The sequence below is a fragment of the Eleutherodactylus coqui genome, chromosome 1 (genome assembly GCF_035609145.1).
Source record: "Eleutherodactylus coqui strain aEleCoq1 chromosome 1, aEleCoq1.hap1, whole genome shotgun sequence".
NCBI classification, from domain to species: domain Eukaryota; kingdom Metazoa; phylum Chordata; class Amphibia; order Anura; family Eleutherodactylidae; genus Eleutherodactylus; species Eleutherodactylus coqui.
This window is the reverse complement of record NC_089837.1, coordinates 456,259,032-456,281,239: the sequence shown is the minus strand read 5'-3', so window position 1 is coordinate 456,281,239 and position 22,208 is coordinate 456,259,032. Positions and strand designations below refer to the sequence as shown.

Genomic DNA, 22,208 nt, shown 5'->3' with positions numbered 1-22,208 from the left:
AGGGGATATCTTATGTTCAGGGAAACACAGTAGTTATTAAAATCTCAAGAAACATTTACACGTTATGTGTGAAATGTGTAAAATACTTTACTCCGTTGTATATGGTAGAAGCACAGTAGTGCACCATTTATAGAGATTGCCTCCATGAAGGAAAGAGCAGATGACATACCTCACTGTCAGCAGCTACCAATAGGGGGCAAATAAGTGAATGTGGATTTATACAGCAAGCAGTCAAACGAGTAATACAATAATCCTCGACAGTGCCATCTACTGGAATGGTAGCTACTCAATACGTGCAGTGCCTTATCTGACCTATTAACAGGTTTTGCAATATGACTAGTGGTTTAAGCCAAACCAGAACATTAATGTGCATACAGCTATTTCAGGATTCTTGCCCTCCATCAGTGTATGGTAGGATTCTGGTTGGCTAGGTGAGAGGCCATATATCTCCTTGTATAGGTCATGCAATGCTACTTGGGAAAAAGCCATGCAAATAAAATAATCCCCCACAGCACTGCCTGCTGGAATGGTAGCTGCTCTATTAGCCAGTGTCTGAGTACAAGGAAATTGCAGAGTACAAGCACATCGTAATCTCTGGTGGTCCATTCATATGAGGACCTTTGGGACCCTCATTCTCCCAATCGGCAAGGGCCCCAGCGGTCAGACCTCCACCAATGTTAAAGTTATCCCCTGTCCACATAATTTTATAATATGGTGCCACCATTTTGGGTTGAAAAATGGCAAATGAAGTTCAACATCGATAAATGTAAGGTTATGCACATGGGCAGGAGAAACGGATGTCATGAATATACATGAAATGGGGTACCGCTAGGGAAAAGTGATATGGAAAAAAGACCTGGGGGTATTACTGGATTGTAGACTAAACTGGAGTAACCAATGCCAGTCAGCTGCTGCAAAAGCTAATAGAGTCTTGGGATGCATTAAAAGAGGTATAGGTGCGAGAGACAAGAACATTATTCTTCCACTATGTAAAGCACCTGTCAGGCCCCACATGGAATACTGTGTACAGTTCTGGACACCGGTGCTCAGGAAAGATGTTACAGTGCTGGAGGGAGTTCAAATGTAGTGGCCCTGAGGGTCCTCCAGGATAGTCCTATCAACTTTAGTTCTGGCATGCCTGTCTCTGTGCTTAGCTTTCTCCCTTCTTAAGCCCAGGGCTTAGTGCTGGCAATAGATGGTTGCCTATTGGCTGTTTGTCAGACCTCCACTGATTGCTGAGTGAGTCCAGGGTGGGAAACCTTAACATGAGTCTCTATGCAGAGTGGGTGGACAGGAAAAAAAAGTGCAGGAAAGGAGAGAGGAAGTGAAGGAAGAGTTAGGAAGAGAGTGAGCGAGCAGAGAGTGAGAAGAAGAGTCGGAGGAGAAAGGTGTCTGCAGCAAGTTGTGGTCAGAGAGGAGGTGTGTTAACAGTTCTGCCGAGTGAGCAGTGTTCTACAAAGCCAGCAAGAGTAGCGAGGTCTCTTTCCGCTCCCTTGTCCTTCCTGCAGTGAGGAGATCTGAGTTGGAGGCCAGCGTTCCACAAAACAGTGAGTTTAACTACCCGGTGAATTCAAAGCCAGAATAAGTTCAGCGGCCATTTTCAACCATCATCCTACACCTGCCTCCTACACCTTCAGTAAGTCCATCCGCTCCCCAATTCTGAGTAACCTCCAAGAAAATAGAGCGAGAAAGTGTTGAAGAAAAGTGTTGTGTAAAGTACAAATCTGCTGTTTCAACATGTTAAACTACTGCATCATTTGGCGGCTCTGCTACATCCTTAATGCTACAAAGTTCAACTGTCCTTCACAGAAAAGACTTATATGAAAATATTAAACTTTATTAAATATTTCTTAAAAAAACATTCACAAAATGGGCACTGTAGCCACAGTAACGAATAACGTGTGATTGATCCTAAACTGGGCTAGAACAGATATGACACGCCATACGTGTGTGGTATGTCATATTTGTTCTAACCCAGTTTAGGATCAATCACACGTTATCCGTTGTAATGGCTACTGTGCCTGTTGTGTGAATGTTTTTTAAGAGATATTTAATAAAGTTTAACATTTTAATATGTCTTTTCTGTGAAGGGCCTTTATATATATAGCAAGGGCTTTTTCTGCCACTGTGACTTTACAAAGTTCTACTGTATTTCATTTGTTATCACCACAATCTTCAGTAAATCTGGTGCTCCCCGTTTACTTATTCAATCTACTGGACTTGTCTCAAGTTATTCTGCCATCATTAGACTTGCGAGTTTAGGTTGGAGTACTGGCGTCACCTGTGACAAAACAAATTGTTTATTTTCAGTGTATCCTCATATGTTATTCTTGCCACTGTACGACAGTTGAGCAGAGCCCCGTTATCACCACTGTCGGGAGGGATTACAGAACCACCTATGGCAATCATCTTGCAAACCCCGTAGTCTCACTCACTTTGGCGTGCTCAACTTGGCTGTTGCACAAAGAAGGGCAACTAAATTAATAAACGGAATGGGAGGACTGGAATACCCAGAGAGGCTATCAAAATTGGGATTACTCACCCTGGAAAAAAGACTGCTAAGGGGCGATCAAATAACTATGTATAAATACATTAGGGTGCAATACAAGGATCTCTCCCATGATCTGGTTATACCCAGGACTGCAACGATAACAAGAGGGCATCCTCTAGATCTTGAGGAAAGAAGGTTCCATCACCAACACAGATGGGTGTTCTTTACTGTAAGAGCAGTGAGACTGTGGAACTCTGTCTGAGGATGTGGTGATAGCAAAATGAATGGAGGAGTTTAAGAGGGGACTAGATGTCTTTCTAGAGTGATACTAAATTACAGGATATAGACATTAAATAACCAGCGAGGTTGTTGATCTGGGTCTTGGAGTCGGGTAGGAACTTTCAAACGTTGATCCAGGGATTATTCTGACTGCCATTACGGAGTCAGGAAGGAATTTTTTCCCCCTAAATGGACTAAATTGGCTTCTGCCTCATTGTTTTTTTTTGCCTTCCTCTGGATCAACAAGGGGGGTTGGAAACAGGCTGAACTGGATGGAGATCGTCTTCTTTCAGCCTAACATACCATGTTACTATGTTTTACGTGTTTCCCATTTAGGCTGCATCTGCACTTACGAGTTCAGTCCTGCAATTAAATGCAAGCAGGTAGGCACGTGTTTTTGTGTAATAGTGTCATATGGAGTCTCTCAGATCAATTATTTTTTAATCCCTCTAAATAAATGTTTGTTGGCTCCTCCAGGTGTGTCTTCACCACGATGTATTCTTGTATAGATATCATCTATGGCATATCCACAATATGTAAGATAAACAACTGATAAGTGGCTGTCTCACCATTGGCATTTGACCCATATAGAGAACTCGTTTCACATGAGCTCCCTAAGGTGTTTTTTGGCTCCTCCAGGTGTGTCTTCACCACAATGTATTCTTGTATAGATATCATCTATGGCATATCCACAATATGTAAGATAGGTGCCTGTCTCACCATTGGAATTTGACCCACATAGAGAACAAGTTTCACATGAGCTCCATATGGTGATTCAAAGCAGCCGCTTTCCCCAGTGACATCAAAGGAGAAGTGGTGTGCTTCCACTTCCACACGGCTGTGGAAAGTCACCATGATAGATGTTCTACGTTCTTCACACTTATTGACCAAATAGTCACCCAGCACTGAATTATATGTAACACACGCCTCTGACATTAATGACTTATGGCCCTTTTACAGGAGACGACAGTCAGGTAACCGAATGCACGAGGGCTGATGTCACCGCTAAGGTCATTAGCGTTCATGCAGACCGTTTACACTGACAGACTTCACTGCTGGATTGCGAGCTTCTCGCTCAGCGCTTCACCTTCTATGCTTAAACGAATTTTGAGCGATAATCGTCCCGTGTAAATGGCCCATTAGTTTAACCCAAGTCAAAACATTAAAGGGGTTGTCCCGCGAAACAAAGTGGGGGTAAGCACTTCTGTATGGCCATATTAATGCACTTTGTAATATACATTGTGCATTAATTATGAGCCATACAGAAGTTATTCACTTACCTGCTCCGTTGCTGGCGTCCCCGTCTCCATGGTGCCGTCTAATCTTCAACGTCTAATCGCCCGATTAGACGCGCTTGCGCAGTCCGGTCTTCTCCTTTGCTGAATGGGGCCGCTCGTGCCGGAGAGCGGCTCCTCGTAGCTCTGCCCCGTCACGTGTGCCGATTCCAGCCAATCGGGAGGCTGGAATCGGCAATGGACCGCACAGAAGCCCTGCGGTCCACCGAGGGTGAAGATCCCGGCGGCCATCTTCACAAGGTAAGTATGAAGACGCCGGACTGCGGGGATTCGGGTAAGTACTATCTGTTTTGTTTTTTTTATCCCTGCATCGGGTTTGTCTCGCGCCGAACGGGGGGGGCTATTGAAAAAAAAAAAACCCGTTTCGGCGCGGGACAACCCCTTTAATGGCTGAGAAAAGTGGGTCATGATGGCAGGAATGTTAATTACCAGTCTCTTCAGTACTCTATTAGAGAATTTCTAATGAACTTTGGGCTTTATTTGCTTAATCACAATGTGACTTGGCATGGCAGCTCCTTCTTGACGTATAATACCAAACATATCTGATTTTCCAGGTGTTTCTGTACTCCCTGGCTGGGGTGGCCATGATGTAACCTACAAGGTACACAGGGGAAAATAGATAAATGCTAGCTCTGATTCAAAAACTCCATAAATGTACAAAATTAAAGCTAATTATCCCACAAAATAATAATTGTAGTACAGTAGGAACTCATAAAATCAACTGGAGTAAGAAACAGTCAGCACCGGCACTGTATGGAGCGTGATCAACCCCAAATCTCCCTCCATACAAACCCCGAACCTCAATGACGTAAATGTACATCCTGGAGCATTAACGGGTTAAAAAGTTACCATAAAAAAAAAATACTGAAATATCAAGGACTTATCCCAAGGATAGTCCATCAATAGTTGATCAGCAGAATCCCCGCCTATAAGCTGATTGAAGTGACAGCAACACTTGGGTGAGCCCAGCTGTCACTTCAGCCCATATAAGGCTCTGTACATTGCACAGTGGTTGTGTTTGGCATTGCAGCTTAGTCTCATTCACTTGAATTGTAGTGAGCTGCTCTAAGGCCATGTGACCGATTAATGGGGTGTCACATGCCTGAGAAGAGGCCACAGCACTCACTAGAGCTCCGCAGCATCTTCAATCAGCTGATTAGGATCTTGAGCAGAGGACCCCACTGATGTACTATTGATGACTTGTCCTGAGGAAATGTCATCGATAGTTTTGTAATGGAAAACCCATTTAAAGAAACACTTCAGCTGGAGATTTTTTGGAGTGATACATAACACAGGATTTCAATAAACACTAATAATGTATCAGCCCTTGGGCTTGCATGAGACATAACACATTGGAGGAGATATATTAAGAAAAGTCCACCTGAATTCTGTATTAAAGGGGTTGTCCAGAAAGGGGAAAAACCTATGTAACAGGGGTGCAGTGCTGTTAAAACCGACACCTTGTTGAAAGCATGTTGAGTTCGCTGGTTTTATTATTACCGTTGTATTGACCTGTGCATAATGTGCATCGTTAGTGACCTCCAGTCGTAACAATGTAACATTATTGCTTATCTCTTCTTTCTAAAAGTAAAACAATTATTGGCTGGCCTGGTCATGTGGTCCGGGAGAAGTTCCTGCAGTAAGCGAGGAAGAGGATGGTTTGGGATCTGAGGCCCATGTGAGGTGGCATAGAGAAGCTTCAACATAGCAAGGGAAGGAAATGCTGCAGCAGCCTGTGACTGGAAGTGTGGATTGATGCTGCCCATACAATCCAGGTCTCAGGAACCTTCGCCAAGAGAGATAGACCAAAGGAAGCAATACTACGGCTAAGGTTGTTATAGAGAGAGACACAGTTCTGCAATTCTTCGCATTAACCATCTCCTTTGGACTTCAAGGACCCCTTTTCCTCTGAGGTACCAAGTACTCCTGGAGAACTGTAAGCTTTTAATGGGGTGGGATCCCCTTACTACAATGGACTATATTGGGTTTGCCTGCTTGGATTTTCGATGGAAGAAAAAGTGCTTCTTCTTCCAGTATTTTCAGCTGCATCTGTGATGGAACCTCTGTCCGGAGATTCCGATGCACATGTGATACCGGCCTTACAGTTACAAGTGGGTAAAGACAACATTGGAACATGGTGGTATGAGTAGCCAGGTGTAGAATGTTACTGTAGAAACACCATAGTGGCAGAAGCAATGTAAGGGCATTAGAGATGCCAAGTCAAGATACCCATGAGTTCCAGAAATAATATATATAAAGGTTCTTTCTTTTTGTGGTGCAATTAGAGCACGGCAGAGAGTAACACTCAGCAGACTGCAAGACGGTCCAGAGACATTGTGGGAAGTGTTATTCGGTGAGGGCGGTGTGCAATGTCCAAGTCTAGCCAGAATGGAGCCTGAAGATTCGGAGAGAAAGTCCCACAGCACTAGAGTAGAGTCCTGAAGTGTGGGTTGTAGAGGAGGCTCAAGTGAAACCAGTTGCCAAATGTGCCATCTCCACAACCATTTGTAATCCGCAGAACCGGAAATTAGAGAGACTGTTGAGTTTTGGTACAGTTGCTAGAAATAAAACAACATTCCAGCAAGGAGTCTAAGCGGTCATAATTCTTGACGGTGACAACCTGTTTAATGGCTAAAATTGGTCCAGTGCAATTATAAGTGAAGAGTTCAGGGAAAGGAGACTGATAAGTGGTAGGATTTATTTTTCTCTAATAAGATACATTACCAAGTTTCTTATCTTCACTTGTACCGTTGGTTTATATAAAGTTGTTTATAGTCGGAGGTACATTTTAATTGCTGATTGAATAATTGGAAGTAGTGACTATATGTTTAGATCTGCAGAATAATTGGTCCTGAGGGCTTTAAAATGCTTGGGTGAAGGCAGACTTTGTGCTATGACTATGAAGAATCTATCCACCTATGCATCAAAAGAGAAACTCAATAAAGGGAAATCTCAAACCTAGTGATTTGTTATGCATTATTAATAGCCAGCAAATCAAGCAAATCCTAAGTCAAAAAGTTTGCTCATCTCTAATTGAAAATTCACTTTGTTTATTGAATCCTAATGGCCAATGAATCATGATGGATCACATTTTTTGGACCAACTGCAGAAAAATGCTGTGCAGGAGACCAGGTACTTTGATAGCACTGCAACCCCTTCATTGTAAGGATAGGTGTGATGATGGAAGTTGGACCATCACCAATCAATAAGTGACCATTTAGTATGATGGAAAAGCTCCTTAACTCCTTCACAACCTATGACGTAGTTACATCATAGATTACAGAGGAGACGGGTTTGTGGAGGGCTTGTGAGAAAATGCCACGGAATGTCTGTGCAGACTTTTTGCATGGAAATTCCGCTCGCGGCTTTTAATCCCGGGATAAAGCAGCAAAGTGGACGAAATTTGCAAAAATCTTATCCACGTTGCGGCCGATCCGTTGCAGACAAGCCACTCTGAAATTGACATGTCGCACGGAATTCAAAGATGCATCATGTCAATTCTTTTCCTGCTTCCCAGGCAGCCGCTCTACTCTCTATGAGGAGAGATGGCCGCAGAGGAATGCAGGCGGCAAAGCCGCTCCAAAATCCGTAGTGGAATGCCGCAGGTTTTGAAACTGCACTTCTCCTACGGAAATCTTGCGGTATTTCTGTGGGGTCATTCCGCGAGGTTTCCACAGGATTTCGGTCCTGTGTGACCCCAGCCTTAAAGAGACCCTGTCAGCTACTTTGAGCCCTATAAGCTAAGCTTATAGGCTGAAAGTAGGTGACCCGCTGAGTCCGGGGATGCAAGTCTTAGGGCTTCTTCAGACGCTGTATTTATGCACAGAATAGAACCGTTGATGTCAATGGGTTAGCTCTCATGAGCGTGTTTTGCATGTGCATGTGCAAAATAATAGGTTCTGCTCTATTATCCTATGTATTTGCCCACAAAGGGCCCAATAGAAGTTTATGGGAGGTGCGCAAGTATGCACTAAATATGTGTGCAAATGTGCAATAAGCTGCGCAATTCCACAGTAAAAAGATAACATATAAGCCTCATTAGGCTAAATAGTGTTTAAATCACAAATGGGGTGTGTCGTGTGATCTGGAACTGGCTCTGCATTCGCAAAAAGTACAGTACATTCTCATTAACCCTTTCCAATCCACTCTCTGACATCTGAAGACATTATGATTTAAGGCTGTACAGCTCCGATGTTGGAAGACATCCGTCGGGGTTCTCTTACTGTATATTGCCAGCCTCTCTGCTGTCAGAGCCTATCCAACATGTCACCTCATGCAGTACAGGCTTTAGCCAGTAGATAGCGCTGTTGTATAACAGCAGAAAAAGAGTAATTACCCCTAGGAAAACCAGGATACAAATTGGATTGGAAAGGATTAAACCTTGTTCACTGCACAAATGCCTTGTGCTGAGGTGAGCGGATATATGCATATGGTCGTCTGTAGAAGTCCTTATGCTTCTTTCTTGTCGAAAACCTTGAATTGCATGCTAAATGGTCCTCCCTCTCTAATATGGAAGGGCTACTTAGCACGCCGCTCAATGCACTGCAGTTGCTGGTTTGAGCGCTGACACCAGTGGAACAGTATAAAACTCACATCCCCGGACTCAGCTGGTCACCTACTTTCAGTCTATCAGCTTAGCTTATAGAGTTCAATGTAGCTGACAGAGTCTCTTAAATCGCTGTATGAAGGTAATATTTAATCACTGTATGGTGGTAATATTTAGTCTTGGTATTTGATAACTAGAAATGCACATCAATAACTTTTTGTAAAACCCTAGCTACACCCCCGGCAGTTCTAGACTTCAGCACTGCAGACTCCTGAATTTCCTGAGTGTGACTGCATTGTTAGTACAATATCTCAATGTTTGGGGCCCCATTGCCAATTTTGCCCGGGGCCACACTTTGTCTGAACCCTATTACTTTTATGCGAAAGTAGCCAAAGAGAATTGTTAGTCGAAACATAAGATAAGCCATTTATTAGTAAATGAGAAGTTAGTGACTGTCAAACATCTTACAAAGGTCACAGCGCAGGTCTGTGGGTGAAGTATTCTTGTGATGATGCACAGGAGGCACTAGAGGGCGCTTTTCTCCCAGCTCTTATGGTAAATGGCAAAATACAATATCCAGTCAATCTATGATCATTGTAACTCCTAAGAGTTTCATTACGTGAGAATGAAGTATTTGTAATTTGAATCAGTTTCCAAACTGTAACATGTTACATGCTTCCAGTAAATGACCTGTAATCCTAAACTGCATGTAATGGTGAAAATGGATGGTGTGTGATTCGGATGGGCCTTACATGTTCTGAATGAATCTCCAACAGTTTGTAAGGAGGGTATGAAGAGCTAACCCAAAGTAAATAGTTAATATTATGGTAGATAGAGAGTAACTGTCGAGATGACGTAATATAAGAGATTAGCTGAGGAAGTAATATAAATGCTAATGTTTAGTGGGGAAAGTAATGTAAATGACAATGGGTATACAGGAAAGTGATGCTGATATTATCCTTAATGAAGGCAATGCTATAGAAATGCTGTTTATTGCACGTTATAGGGATAATAAGTATGGCGCAGGTTTATTTGAGGTAATGCTGCAGAGAAAGCTAATTAATGCTAAGACATGGCAGTGTAGCATAAGAAATGCTATGTACTTTATTGCTAAGGTATATGGGAAATTGTAAGTGTATCTAATATTACTGATTGCTGTAGAAATGTGTGTGACGTAGCTGACTGATGTAGTAGTTGACGTTTACTAGAGATGTGATGAATGATTACTGTGAAGACTGATGATAGCTTGTGACCATAGAATCATAGAATGGTAGAGTTGGAAGGGACCTCCAGGGTCATCGGGTCCAACCCTCTGCTCAGTGCAGGATCACTAAATCATCCCAGACAGAGAACCAGGCAGTTAGGGAAGGGTGATAGTCTCTGCTATGGCCTGTGTGGATGTTACGTGCTTTGATCCTGAACTCAGACATGGTACCATGTTTTTGATTTTCTTCACCTGCTACTGTGCTGGGTGGGGTGAGTGTGTTTGATGGATGAATCAATTGGCCCATTCAGCCCCATAGGGTGGTTGCATTTCAGAAAGGCAGACTTTAATGAACTCAGAAAGAGGATAGGAAGAACCCAATGGCTGGATGTTCTTAAGGACGTTCAGAAGCACGGGAGCGAGGAAACACAAGAACGTCTGTCGAGCATCGTTTACCCAACATTTGTCCCGTGTAAATGGGCCTTATGTTATAGTTTGTTGTGCAGGGGTCACAGCTTCTACCAACCCCACCGATTTCCACAGCCTTGGGGGTCAAGAGCCCTCCTCTCTGCTCAGGGCTGTAAGGCCTCTTGTCCACGGGGACAGATCCGCAGCGGGTCACCAGCACGTGTGATCCGCGCCCCATAGGGATGCGTTGGACACCTGCAGGTAATTAAATAGCTGCAGATGTCATTTTACCTTGAGGCGTGGATTGCGTGTGCAGGAAAACACCCGCAGCATGCTCCATTTTCGTGCGGGTCTCCCGCGGGGACGGCTCCCACAGACTTCTATTGAAGCCGTCTGGATCCGCGGCACACCCACAGCTGAATTTCTGCTCTCCAGCCGGGAGCACGGGAGAGCAGGAGTTAAAAAAAAAAAGAGTGCACGGCGAATGCGCGCGGCACGCTGCCAGCGTGCCGAGCACATCCGCCGGGCCAAGGAAAGAAGATCCGGCTGCGACGGAGGGCAGATCCGCAGTGTCCGGACAGGTAAGGAGGGATCCGCTGCGGGATTCTGCATGAAGAATCCGCAGCGGGCCTGATTTTCCCCGTGGACGTGAGGCCTAAGATCCACCTCTCTCCTCCAGCAGCTCTGGCAACCGCTCTCCCAGCCTCCTTTTCTGTCTGACTCTGCTCAACTTTGCTGTCTCTGTCTTCCTCACAGCCCCCCCGCACACCTTCTTGTCATTGTGCTATGTCTCTCCCTGCTCTGGCATATCTCAAAATTGTCTTACACATGTGCCAAATTTTACCTTGTGATATCATGGCAGAAAGTTATCTTATCTTAACCCAATAAACAGCTATTGTTATCTTAACTTAACACAACCCATTGTAAAGTAATTTAGAGTGTAAATGAAACCACCCTGATAGCATGGCACACTGTGATATCACATTGCTTTAGAAGTCAGGCTAAAAAAAAAACCATCTGTACATAACGCCTGAGGCACCAAGAAAGTTTGAGACCTTTCAGAGAGGTGGAGCTTAGCATTGTTAACTGTCCCTACTGTAGGGCTGGTTTCCACAGTGGTGATGTGGCACTGGCAGGGGATCGGGGCTTCCGCCACAGCTCTTATAGCATTTGTACCTTCGCCCTGTGCCCCCTCTCAGTTACACTGCCACATCACTAGCTGGACAGAACAAGGCTTATCATGGCCATTTGGTCACCTGTCAGAGGAACTTAGCCACTGTGAATAATAAGATGGGATCAGGGCACTTTTCACCCCTCTTACAGTAGCTGCAGTAGCTCTGGTTGGGGTCCTGTTGTATTGAACTCCTGAGTCTATGAAAGAGAGACTAACATCTAAAGATTGTGAGTAAACAAATCAGAGACAAGCCATGTGTCCAATAAGTGAGCAAGGCTAGATAGGCAACCAAAGAGACTGACGAACCACAGAGTGAGCTTATAAAGAGATTACATATATAAGCATTTGAGAATACAAAGCAACAGACTTGCATCCCATGCAGTTGGTTAAGTTGAGAGTGTGTCACAGACCAAAAAGAGTATTTATAATATATATATATGTGTGTGTGTGTAATGGGACTGTGTTAGTGTGAAACGTTAGAATAGTTGAGAGACTGTATTTGATTCTGCAAAGTCCAGCAAGTCAATATAGTGTTACAAAGATTCCATAGTTTGTGTTGCCAAGTATTCCAGATATTACCAGTATATTCAAAACAGTGTTACAAAATTCTACAACCCGTTGATTATTTGATTTGCCAATACTGTGGAAACCTGTAACCAATTGAAGCACGTGTGCTATTGAAACTTATCTACTGCTTAAAGTACCGAGGATGCGTTGATAGGCATTCTGCCATGACAGCCATGAGGCCTTTCAGAAGGCCCCCTGCTGCCATGACACTCGCATGGCTCTCTGCAATCTCATCAGAATTGGCAGTTGCATTTAAAGGGTTAACAGCCCCGATGAGCCGCACGGCTCAATGAAATGAACGAGCCTAGCACCCCTTGAGCTAATAGCTATATATATCTAATATTAAATAAAAATGTGATCAGTCATGATCTTGTAGTCATGATCCCACAAATGTGGAGAAAGATAAAGTGGTGGTGATGTGAATTTGATGCCTTGTTATGCAAACCCTACTACACATCACACAGAGCAGGTCACACCCGCTGTGTCATTACTGAGCCAATCATAATTCTGTATTTTGGGTAAAATAAATGCACACCTGGTTTAATTTTTCTGCTTTTTCATATCAGTGTTAACAACAGCGCCACCTGCAGGCTACACAATGGAACTCTTTTCAACCCTTTCTATCCAAAATCCAAGTCAAATGTTCTGCAATATAAGAATTTGTATTTTTAATTTTCTTTATATTAAAACTTTTCATTGTACAATATATAAGTGTGTGTTATATGTAATGTATATCAGGGGTGGTAGCTTTAACTGGGGGGCAACCTCAACAGCATGTGCTGAGCAGTCCCCAAATTCTTGGAGCTTGGAAGTTTTCCCAAAGAAGTGCTAGGAGTTGCAAATCAGCAGTTCTGTCTGATTTGATAGGAAGAATAGCCCCTTATGTAGCGCTATTCCTCTTGTCAAAATGACGGACACCTTAAGGACCTTGTAAGTTCATAGGTTCCATTAGGCACCATTGATGCCAGTATGTCAGATCTAGAACCATGCCATGGCTTCTATTCAGCAGAGGAGAAAAAAATGCCCTCATGTTGCGCCCATTCATATAGAACACATGCCCGGTAGATGGCATTTGAATCACAAATAGTATGTATTCCCTTAAGAAGACCCCAACATAAATACAGACTACATACCAGACCCCCTAAATAAAGATATAGATGCCAGACAGAATTCCCCCATTGTACAGATTCAAGGCCAGACCCCCTCTACCACTTTATACAAACTCCATACCAGACCCACCTTGTATACAGCCCCCATAACAGACCCAGGGCTCCAGACTAAAAGAAAAATAGCTAGTAGTCACTGGCTCCTAAACTGAAAAATGTAGGAGCCAAAAACAATTTAGGGATTAACACCAAACTTGCCCAAAGGGCAAGAAACACCTGGGTTAAATGCCCTCATTAAAATTTAACTTATTGAACTAAATTAAAATAGTAAGAGGCAAAGGAATTAAAACTACCTGTCCATGTGCCGTCTGATCTGCTCCGACTGTGCACATTGTATGTTCCATTCCATTTTCAGATGGACCATCGGTCCATCATGTGAAAAAATGGGTATGGGAATAGCCTCATGGGCAATAATGGGGTCATGTGCTGTCTGTGGAATACACTCACAGCGTACAGCCCCATTATATGCCCATGTGAATAAGCCGTAATACTCCCTTCCAGAACATCTCTTGCAGTATAATAATCACATTGAGCTTCTTCTTCTGCCCCCCTCACAGTATAATAATCACAGCCAGAGTGGAACGTCCCCCCATCCCTGCAGTGTAGCCACATTCAGACCTCCCTGCTGATTCACAGAAATCAGCCTAAATCACATTGAAAGGACCCACAGCCACCACTTAATAAACAGCAGTTACAGGAGCCCCTACAAGAACACATAAAGTAATCAGCCACCGGGCCCAACAACCTAGCAGGCACTTAGTGAAGTCAGCTCCCCCCGCTCCAGACACAAGAGCTGACCCCCCCCCCCTTCCTATAGTAACCAATCACATGAGCTGACCACCCTTACCTGCATTAATCAACTACCAGAGCCACCCACCACAGTAACTAGTTAGAAGAGCCAATGCCCACCTCCAGAGCAATCACAGAAAAGAGCCAACCCATGTCCCTGCATTAACCAGAGTCAAGAGTTGACTTCCGAAGTAAGGCTTCTGACTGGAATGAACTGGACACAATAATTATCCACAATCTGTACATATTTGACTGGAATGGGAGTTGTCTTCACTACCCTGAGTGGAACCACAAGAAACAGGCCAGGATCTCTAAAGTTGAGGAATTCAAGCTGATGTATGGGATGCTCTTCTCCATCCGCTACTTTGCCAGCAAGATGAGCCCTGTGGATATGAAGGATGGCTTCCTTTCCTTCCAAACTAGCAAGAATAAACTTTACTACTACAAGACTCCAAGTGGCCTGAAGATGGTGATGAACACAGACCTGAGCGTGGACGTCCTTCATCACATCTACAACGATTTAAGTAGAATATGTGGTGAAAAATTATTTTCGTTCCCTCAATGAGCCTGTTCAAAGTGAACTGTTTGAAAGCAAACTGGACAGCTATATCCAGAGTCTACCTTACTTCTCTGCCTGGGTTGGCTAAACCTAATCTAAAGAACATGTTACACCAACCTTGAGCACCTAGCCAGAAGATGAGATACCTTGGAGGCTCTCGAGTATCCAAACTCAACACTAGAAGACTTCCCATCAGCAGCTGAGAAATCTGCTGTACAATGTCAAGTTTCTGGAGATTTCCAAACACCATGGAGTCTCCTTGTTCACACATATGGCTTAATACACATGCATCTTACATGAGGCTTGTGAACAATTCTTAATCATTGTACATCTAGTATGAAGAAGAGTTTTCAGCTAATGCCATGGTTATTGATAGAAGAGGTTCCAATGATTCCGAACTAACACTGAGGAGCAGCAACTGGTTCGTTTCACCTGATGTGGACTCTGTTAAGTGTCAATGCTTGTCTACCAGTGATCTGTTTCTGCTGTATACTGGGGGAACGGGGTGTAATGTTAGTTATCTATTAAAACTACTTCAGTTACAAGAGTTGACTTCCATACAACTACAGTAACCAGTCACAGGAGCCAACCCCTGCTACTGTCATGACAGCACAAGTTGCAAGTTGTAAAAAGCCAGAGTTTTTATTTCCCCAAGCCTGGTAGTGTTGCACGCCCAGTCACAAATGGCAATAAGACTGAAGAGTCTTGTCCCCATTTGCAAAATCTTGGTTGCATTGGCAACCATTTTGGTCTTCACTTGAAAGCCCTAAGACCCACCCGGTATATTGCCCCCACACCTATCTGAAATGCAAGCTTGTGTCTTTAGTGGAGAAAAAGGTGCAAAGTCTTCAAGAGAGAATAGCTAAATTGAAACTCATTAAGGAAGATGGATATCAACCAACTGAAAGAAGCAGTGCAAAACCGGAAAACATGGAGGAAGGTCGCCTTTAGTGTCACCGAGGGTCGTGAGCAACTCAACAGCCAACAACAACAAGGAAGATGAGGATTTCCCTGGCAGATCAGAAGTAAATCTTCCGAATACTAAAAAAATATACATTTTCAGTGCACAAGCAGAAGCAGAGGAATGGAAGCATATGACTCAAAAAAGCAGGAGGACCAGAAGTCAGCCAGCACCCATACTTCTCAGGAACTGACACCAGGCTCTGACGAAGGAGAACAACGAAGACGTACATCAAGATATGGCTGTGCCCACAGGAGATAGAACAGGTTTCTAGAAGTGAACAATGAGCTACATCGATGGTGCTGTCAGCAAAGATGTGGATTTCTAGACCATGGCTCATTTGGGGGGTCTCCAGCCGGACATGAGACATTGCCATCTTAATTTATAGTTTTTGATTTGTCCAACAAGTAAGTTCAAGACAATATAAAACTTTCCCGAGAATCTCCACCATTTTTTCTAGATTTAGACTTATTAGTGTGTCATTCACTAAGTTATTCCTATTACTAAAATTTTGTGATATGCAGGCTATCATCTTATCAGCAAATTGCTGCTAAACTGCTCTAGGCATATCTTCCTTTTGTTAATTATCATGTCAAAAACTGAAATTGAGACGACAGGTCATTATTTTATTTTTTCCTAGAAGTTCGGATTGTAAATAGCGCAACTTCCTGAGGGATAATCCGCATTTTGGAATTGGAAGGAAAACAATACAAGCAGATGTTCTCTTCTTTATCTCAGAGAGCAATAAACCAAGTTACAGTACAATCGCTTAATACAAGTAATAAATAAAACTGCCACCAGGGGACAGACAACATCTGTGTTATATGGCAATGGGGCTCTGCAAGTTGTCATGTACATTCATTATTTCAAGAGCTACACTGTTTGTCATTTCTTCATGTTGCAAGCATCACAGAGTGTCTTCTGCCAATTATAGATTGCAGTGATGTTGCAAAATACTTGACGATGTCCTTTATCCCTGATATGGGACTGTTTCATAACTATAAGTCCAGTTTTCCCTTAAAAGGATTCAAAAAATATCACCTGCTACTAAATGTCAAGAAATTAAAACTCCAACCATATGGACAATTTGCAAATGCACTATAACCTCACTGTGACTATACCACTATAGTAGTCACAAGTGAGGTGTACCGAGAGTCTTGAATCTAGAATTCGTCAGGCTAGTGGAGCTTTTCCTGCCACCTACAAAGCGTTATCCATTGATGAATGTATGCAATGCAGTTTCCAATACCATATAGAATTCGGAATTAATAAAGAGGCTCTATGTTAGCCTAAACGAAAAATGGCTCTGGCTTTGAAGGACATAGCAGGTCCAAGCCTTATATTGATTTCAATGAGAACTATGTAATGCTTAAAGGGGTTTTCCAGGACTCTAATATCGATTACCTATCCTTACAATATCAGATTAGGGTTTGCAGCTTGGGACCTCTGCTGATCTACTGATTGTAGTGGCCGTGGTGGTTGAGTTTGCACCGCAGGCTCTTCTCAGGCTTGTGATGTCACATTCATTAGTCACGTTGCCCAAGAGTAGCTCAGTCCCTTTCAAGTGAACGGGACTGAACTGCAATACCATGCAAGCAGAAACATGTGCCACCTCCTACACATCTAATATCTGAATAAAGATGCATAACTCTTGCATATACTAACCCCACACAAATGCAAGCTTCTTAGTGCATGTTTTGATATAAAAAATGGGGGCCCATCCACACATCTGCTAACCGATGCCTCTCTTTTGAGTTTGAGTCTTAAATTGGTTTTCCCAAGCTATGCAAGTTCTGGGCTCCGGATTATCTGGACATGCATATAGTTCGTCAGCTGGTTGACTCTTTCTTTCTCATAGGAACACTAGCCCTCATATATAAAACCTAATATAGGAAAAATGAGTTATTGCCCATAGCAGTCAACTTAAGTCTTCACTTTTCAGTTCTGATATAATTGGGAACTTCACATTTCCTCACTTGGTACAGATGTGTGAACCCTTAACTTAGGTTAAGTTTTGTTAAATTATACAATTTGTCATGATACTAAATCAATGCAATCTTGCAGCGTCCAATAAAAAGACCCCCATATACATAAACCATGCTTGTGTTACAGTACCGGTGGGTGGTGCAGTACCAGTGCAGCATTGGACCAAACCCTATTTGTTGTTATCAATGGAGGGATCAGTGTCAACACAACACTGGGTAGGACTTTCTTGGCACCCAAGGCGAGTGAAGGGATCACTACCACTAAGATGATTAACAGGACTCCCTGAGAACTCATTACAATAATTACTCTGGCTGCCTAGCTCTTGTAGATCTAGTTGCCCCATCCTCAGAGAGACCTAAAAAGGGATGGAGGTAGAATCCTCTGAGTTACTGGTTGACAGAGAGTGGCACCATGAGAACTAAGATGGTTGACAATGGTAGCTATCAGACAGTTACTGTTTCAATTGTATGAAAAGTATAAAACACAAATAATGTAGTTCTAATTATTGAGTGGAGCCGCACTTTAACAAGCATTCAAATCACTCATCAAAGTCCCTCAAGGCTACTTACAATCCTTAGAATGGGTCCGAACTCATCAGCCTTGTAGTGATATACATTTGTTGTTTAGTCTTAATTAATCTAGTTATTTCAATATCCATTACTAGATGAATGAACTCAACTTTTCCCATTTATAACAAAAGCTCATAAATTATGAAGCTGCCGGTTATTAACATAATTCATCTTTTTGAAGGGTGTAGATTAGTAACCCTCTAAGGTTGTTTCATGTGTATATACCCTTTGATTTTGCAAAATGCACACTTTGATTCTAACTTCTGTTTCTTTTATGCAGCTTTAAAGACAAAATAGGTCAATTTCCACTTTCTAAAAGTTCAAACCGTTATTAAAAAAATATTTCATTAGATCTACAGAATCACAGTGACTGACTGTATCTAATTAAGCTTTGTTAGCCTCACCCAACCCTTCCCCTATAAGGTCAAATATACTTGTGGACCATCTATAATCCATAGGATTTCTTCTATGTTTTGATTTGATAACTACTACTGAGGACCCTCATAATTATAGCATAGCAGACACTTCATTGGTTGCTGCAGTAGAGTCTGCCCCCCCCCCCCCCAACCCCCTCTTCTACCAAGAGAACCCTGCAAACGCCTTCAGGAGAAAGCCATTTTCACAATTTGAACAATATTCATAGAATTTGTAGCTCCACATTCCAGAATGTTTGCATTGATGTAACAATTTGATGTTTCGATCTTGTGAAGAAAAATATTTTTCATTTACATTTATGATTTGGGGTTACTTATACTTTTTTAATTTAACTTATTAGGATTTCGCCTCACATTTCTTTTTTGTATAAGGACTAAATTTAACACCTGGTTTTATGACCCATTAGGCCTCATGTCCACGGAGAAAATCAGGCCCGCCACAGATTCTATATGTAGAATCCGTAGCGGGTCCCTCCTGCCCCGCGGACATGAGGCCTAAAAATCAGAATAAACTCACCTGCTCCGGACGATGCGAATCTTCCTTCCTTCGCGGCCGGATCTTCTTTCCTCGGCCCAGCGGATGTGCTCTGCACGCCAGCGGTGGGCCGCACACATGCGTCGGGCACATCCGCCGGGCCGAAGAAAGAAGTCCGGCCACAAAGAAGGGAAGAACCTCATCGTCCTGAGCAGGTGTTTAATTCTGGTATGGGTCTCCCGCGGATCTGGACGGCTTCCATAGGCTTCAATAGAAGCCTGCGGGAGCCGTCCCTGCGGGAGACCCGCACGAAAATGGAGCATGTCCATTTTTTTCCCGCACACGGATCCGCGTCTGTCGGGAAAAATGACATCCGCAGGTATTTAACTACCTGCGGGTGTCCAATGCATCCCTATGGGCGCGCGGATCCGCTTGCGGGAGAAACGCTGCGGATTCTAAGCCCGTGGACATGAGGCCTTACATGAACACGTCACTCCACCGTAAGTGACTCTAGATCCTAGGTCACCATCTTTTAATCTTCCATCCATACACAATCCTAACTTTTATTGCTCTGTCTTATCTTATTGATGTTACACCCCATATACAATATCTTGACTTAATTTTAAAGACATCACGCACACGGGCGGATTTGAATTGCAGAATCCACGATTGGCACCAGCGCGGGAAATCCGCTGTTCAAGTCACCCATAGGAAAGCTTGGGGCGCCCTCAGATCTATGCCATACACACAAGATTTGATCTGTTGATTCCTCAAGCGGAAAATAAATTGCAGCATTCTCCATATCAGCACTGATTCCGCGTGGGCGGGTACCATTGATCTCTATAGAAGCGTGCGATCCGCAATGCATCCGCAATTACATTGCGGATTTGTATGTGGAGATCATGCAGGGAGGTAGGGAAAAGGCAGGGCTTCTTGAAACAAACAAGTGCAGTGGCCAATTTGAGAAAATGTTTGACATGGACAGATTAGTTGCCGGACTTCCCTGTCATCTGGGACTGCAATACGGATGACTAACAAGATAAAAACCTTCAAGAACGCGCCTGGGAAGAAACTGGCAGCGCTAATGTATGGTGATGAATGGACCACTGGCACCATCACTGAAAAAAAGGATCTCCATAGAGGATATGGTGATCATTAGGCGAATACTATACAGTATATATGTTTTGCTTGTGTACCTTTTTATCAGATGTCTGGAATGGGATAATTATATGCCTTGCTATTATATAATCATTGCAATGAATCCCAGAATTTTTATACTGAGTAATACTATTTCTCCAAGAATTCCTGGAAAATACAGGATGGCCATGGGAATAACAAGAATCCAGCTATCAGATACTTATGTTTTAGTCTTACACTTTTCTATTAATTTTAAGAGGGCAAGAAAAATACCAATTCCAGGTTTTTCTCAGTTTTTTTCACTGCTGACCTAAAAAAGTGTCCAAATTTATAGCTTGTTTTACAGTTGTGAGGATGCCAAATGCATGGAGGTTACCTTATGGGCTCTATTACTGAAATACATTTTTTTAAAAGTTTGTTTTTTTTGTATTGATGGCACCAGTACAGCCCAACAGACATGTAAAACAGATAATCCTGAGGACCTTTGTCAGATTCCAGGCTGTTTCCATAATGACCCCAGCCCCAGCAATCATGTTGGCAGAGCCTGTGATCATAGGTACTGCGTAACTATAGGGGATGCAGAGGATGCGGTTAAACCTGGGCACAAGAGTCGTAGAGGGCCCATAAGGCCTCTCTTCTCCATATAGGGAGCCCAGTACTATGAATAAAGCATTATAGTTGGGGGCTCTGTTACAGGTTTTGCATTGGGACCCAGGAGCATCAAGTTTCGCCTGTGATCATAGGTACCGTATATACCGGCGTATAAGACGACTTTTGAACCCCGAAAAATCTGCTCTGCAGTCGGGGGTCGTCTTATGCGCCGGTAATACAAAAAAAAAAAGTGTAAAAAAAAAAATCATTACTTACCTCCCCCGGCGTTCTGTCGCGCTCCGGCAGGATGTCGCTCGCTCCTCGTCCCCGGCGCAGCATTGCTTTCTGAATGCGGGGCTTGAAATCCCCACTTCCAGAAAGCTAATACACACACCGTCAGCCGATACAGCTATTCAATGACAGCATTGAATGGCTGTGATTGGCTAAAACACACGTGGCTTCAGCCAATCACACTATTCAATGACATCATTGAATGGCTGTGATTGGCTGAAGGCGCACGTGTGTTAGCAATCACACCCATTCAATGATGTCATTGAATAGTGTGATTGGCTGAAGCCACGTGTGTTTTAGCCAATCACAGCCATTCAATGATGTCATTGAATGGATGTAACTGGCTGACGGCGTGTGTATTAGCTTTCTGGAGGTGGGGATTTCAAGCCCCGCATTCAGAAAGCAATGCTGCGCCGGGGACGAGGAGCGAGCGACATCCTGCCGGAGCGCGACAGAACGCCGGGGGGGGGGGGGGGGTGAGTACTGATTTTTTTTTTCTCCACTGTAATACCGGCGTATAAGGTGAAAGTTGGGGGGTCGTCTTATACGCCCCGTCGCCTTATACGCCGGTATATACGGTACGTGTCTGATTGGGACACTGAATGAGTTAACTAGTGGGAGTGAGTTTGCTACAATTGTCTTTTCACTAGTGATCACTTGGGCACACTGGCAGCTCCTATGCAATCTCCTTTACAGTATGTTTAGGTGCCCAAATCACCTCAGGCGTTTTGTGTACTATTACATGAGGTTACTGAGATTAAGCTGCAAATAGAGGAAACGGGCTGGTTTGGCAGCAAAAGTGTCTTCCTTGCAAAGGTGACTTTTAAATCAGCAGTTAATACTTGGGGAAAAATCGTGCCGCACATGCCAAGTATCTCTACGTCTCACTGGTTAGCCACGTTGACTTGGAGATTTGGAGTTGAATCTGGCCTGCGCAGCATATGCATGGAGTTTCCATGTTTTCTCTATCTTTTTATGCATTTCCTCCTTCTCCGAAAAGATGCTGATCATTAAATTATTTACGTGTATTTGCTGAACCCCCTTAAGGGCGAATCAGTTTTGGCCTTAAGAACACAGGGATTTTTTGCTCCCTTTTGCCTCTAGTGATTCTTTCCGCTATGACTTCATTAAGGGGATTAAGTTATCCTGCTAAGTTTGGGGAGCAGGAAAGGGGGATCCCCTGGCCAAATGGGTCCTACTTATGATGGAACCGAACAGCACTAAATGGACCAGTTGACTATAATGGGGTCTGTTTGGTTTCTACTCATACAGCACTTTTCTTTTCA

At 43.3% G+C, this 22,208-nt stretch overlaps 1 pseudogene; it reads left to right on the top strand.

Annotated features, from left to right (window-relative positions):
- The window catches only part of LOC136605908 (trafficking protein particle complex subunit 1 pseudogene), a 31,984-nt pseudogene extending 17,418 nt beyond the window's left edge, over nt 1-14,566 (top strand).
- Nucleotides 14,567-22,208: the final 7,642 nt, after the last annotated feature.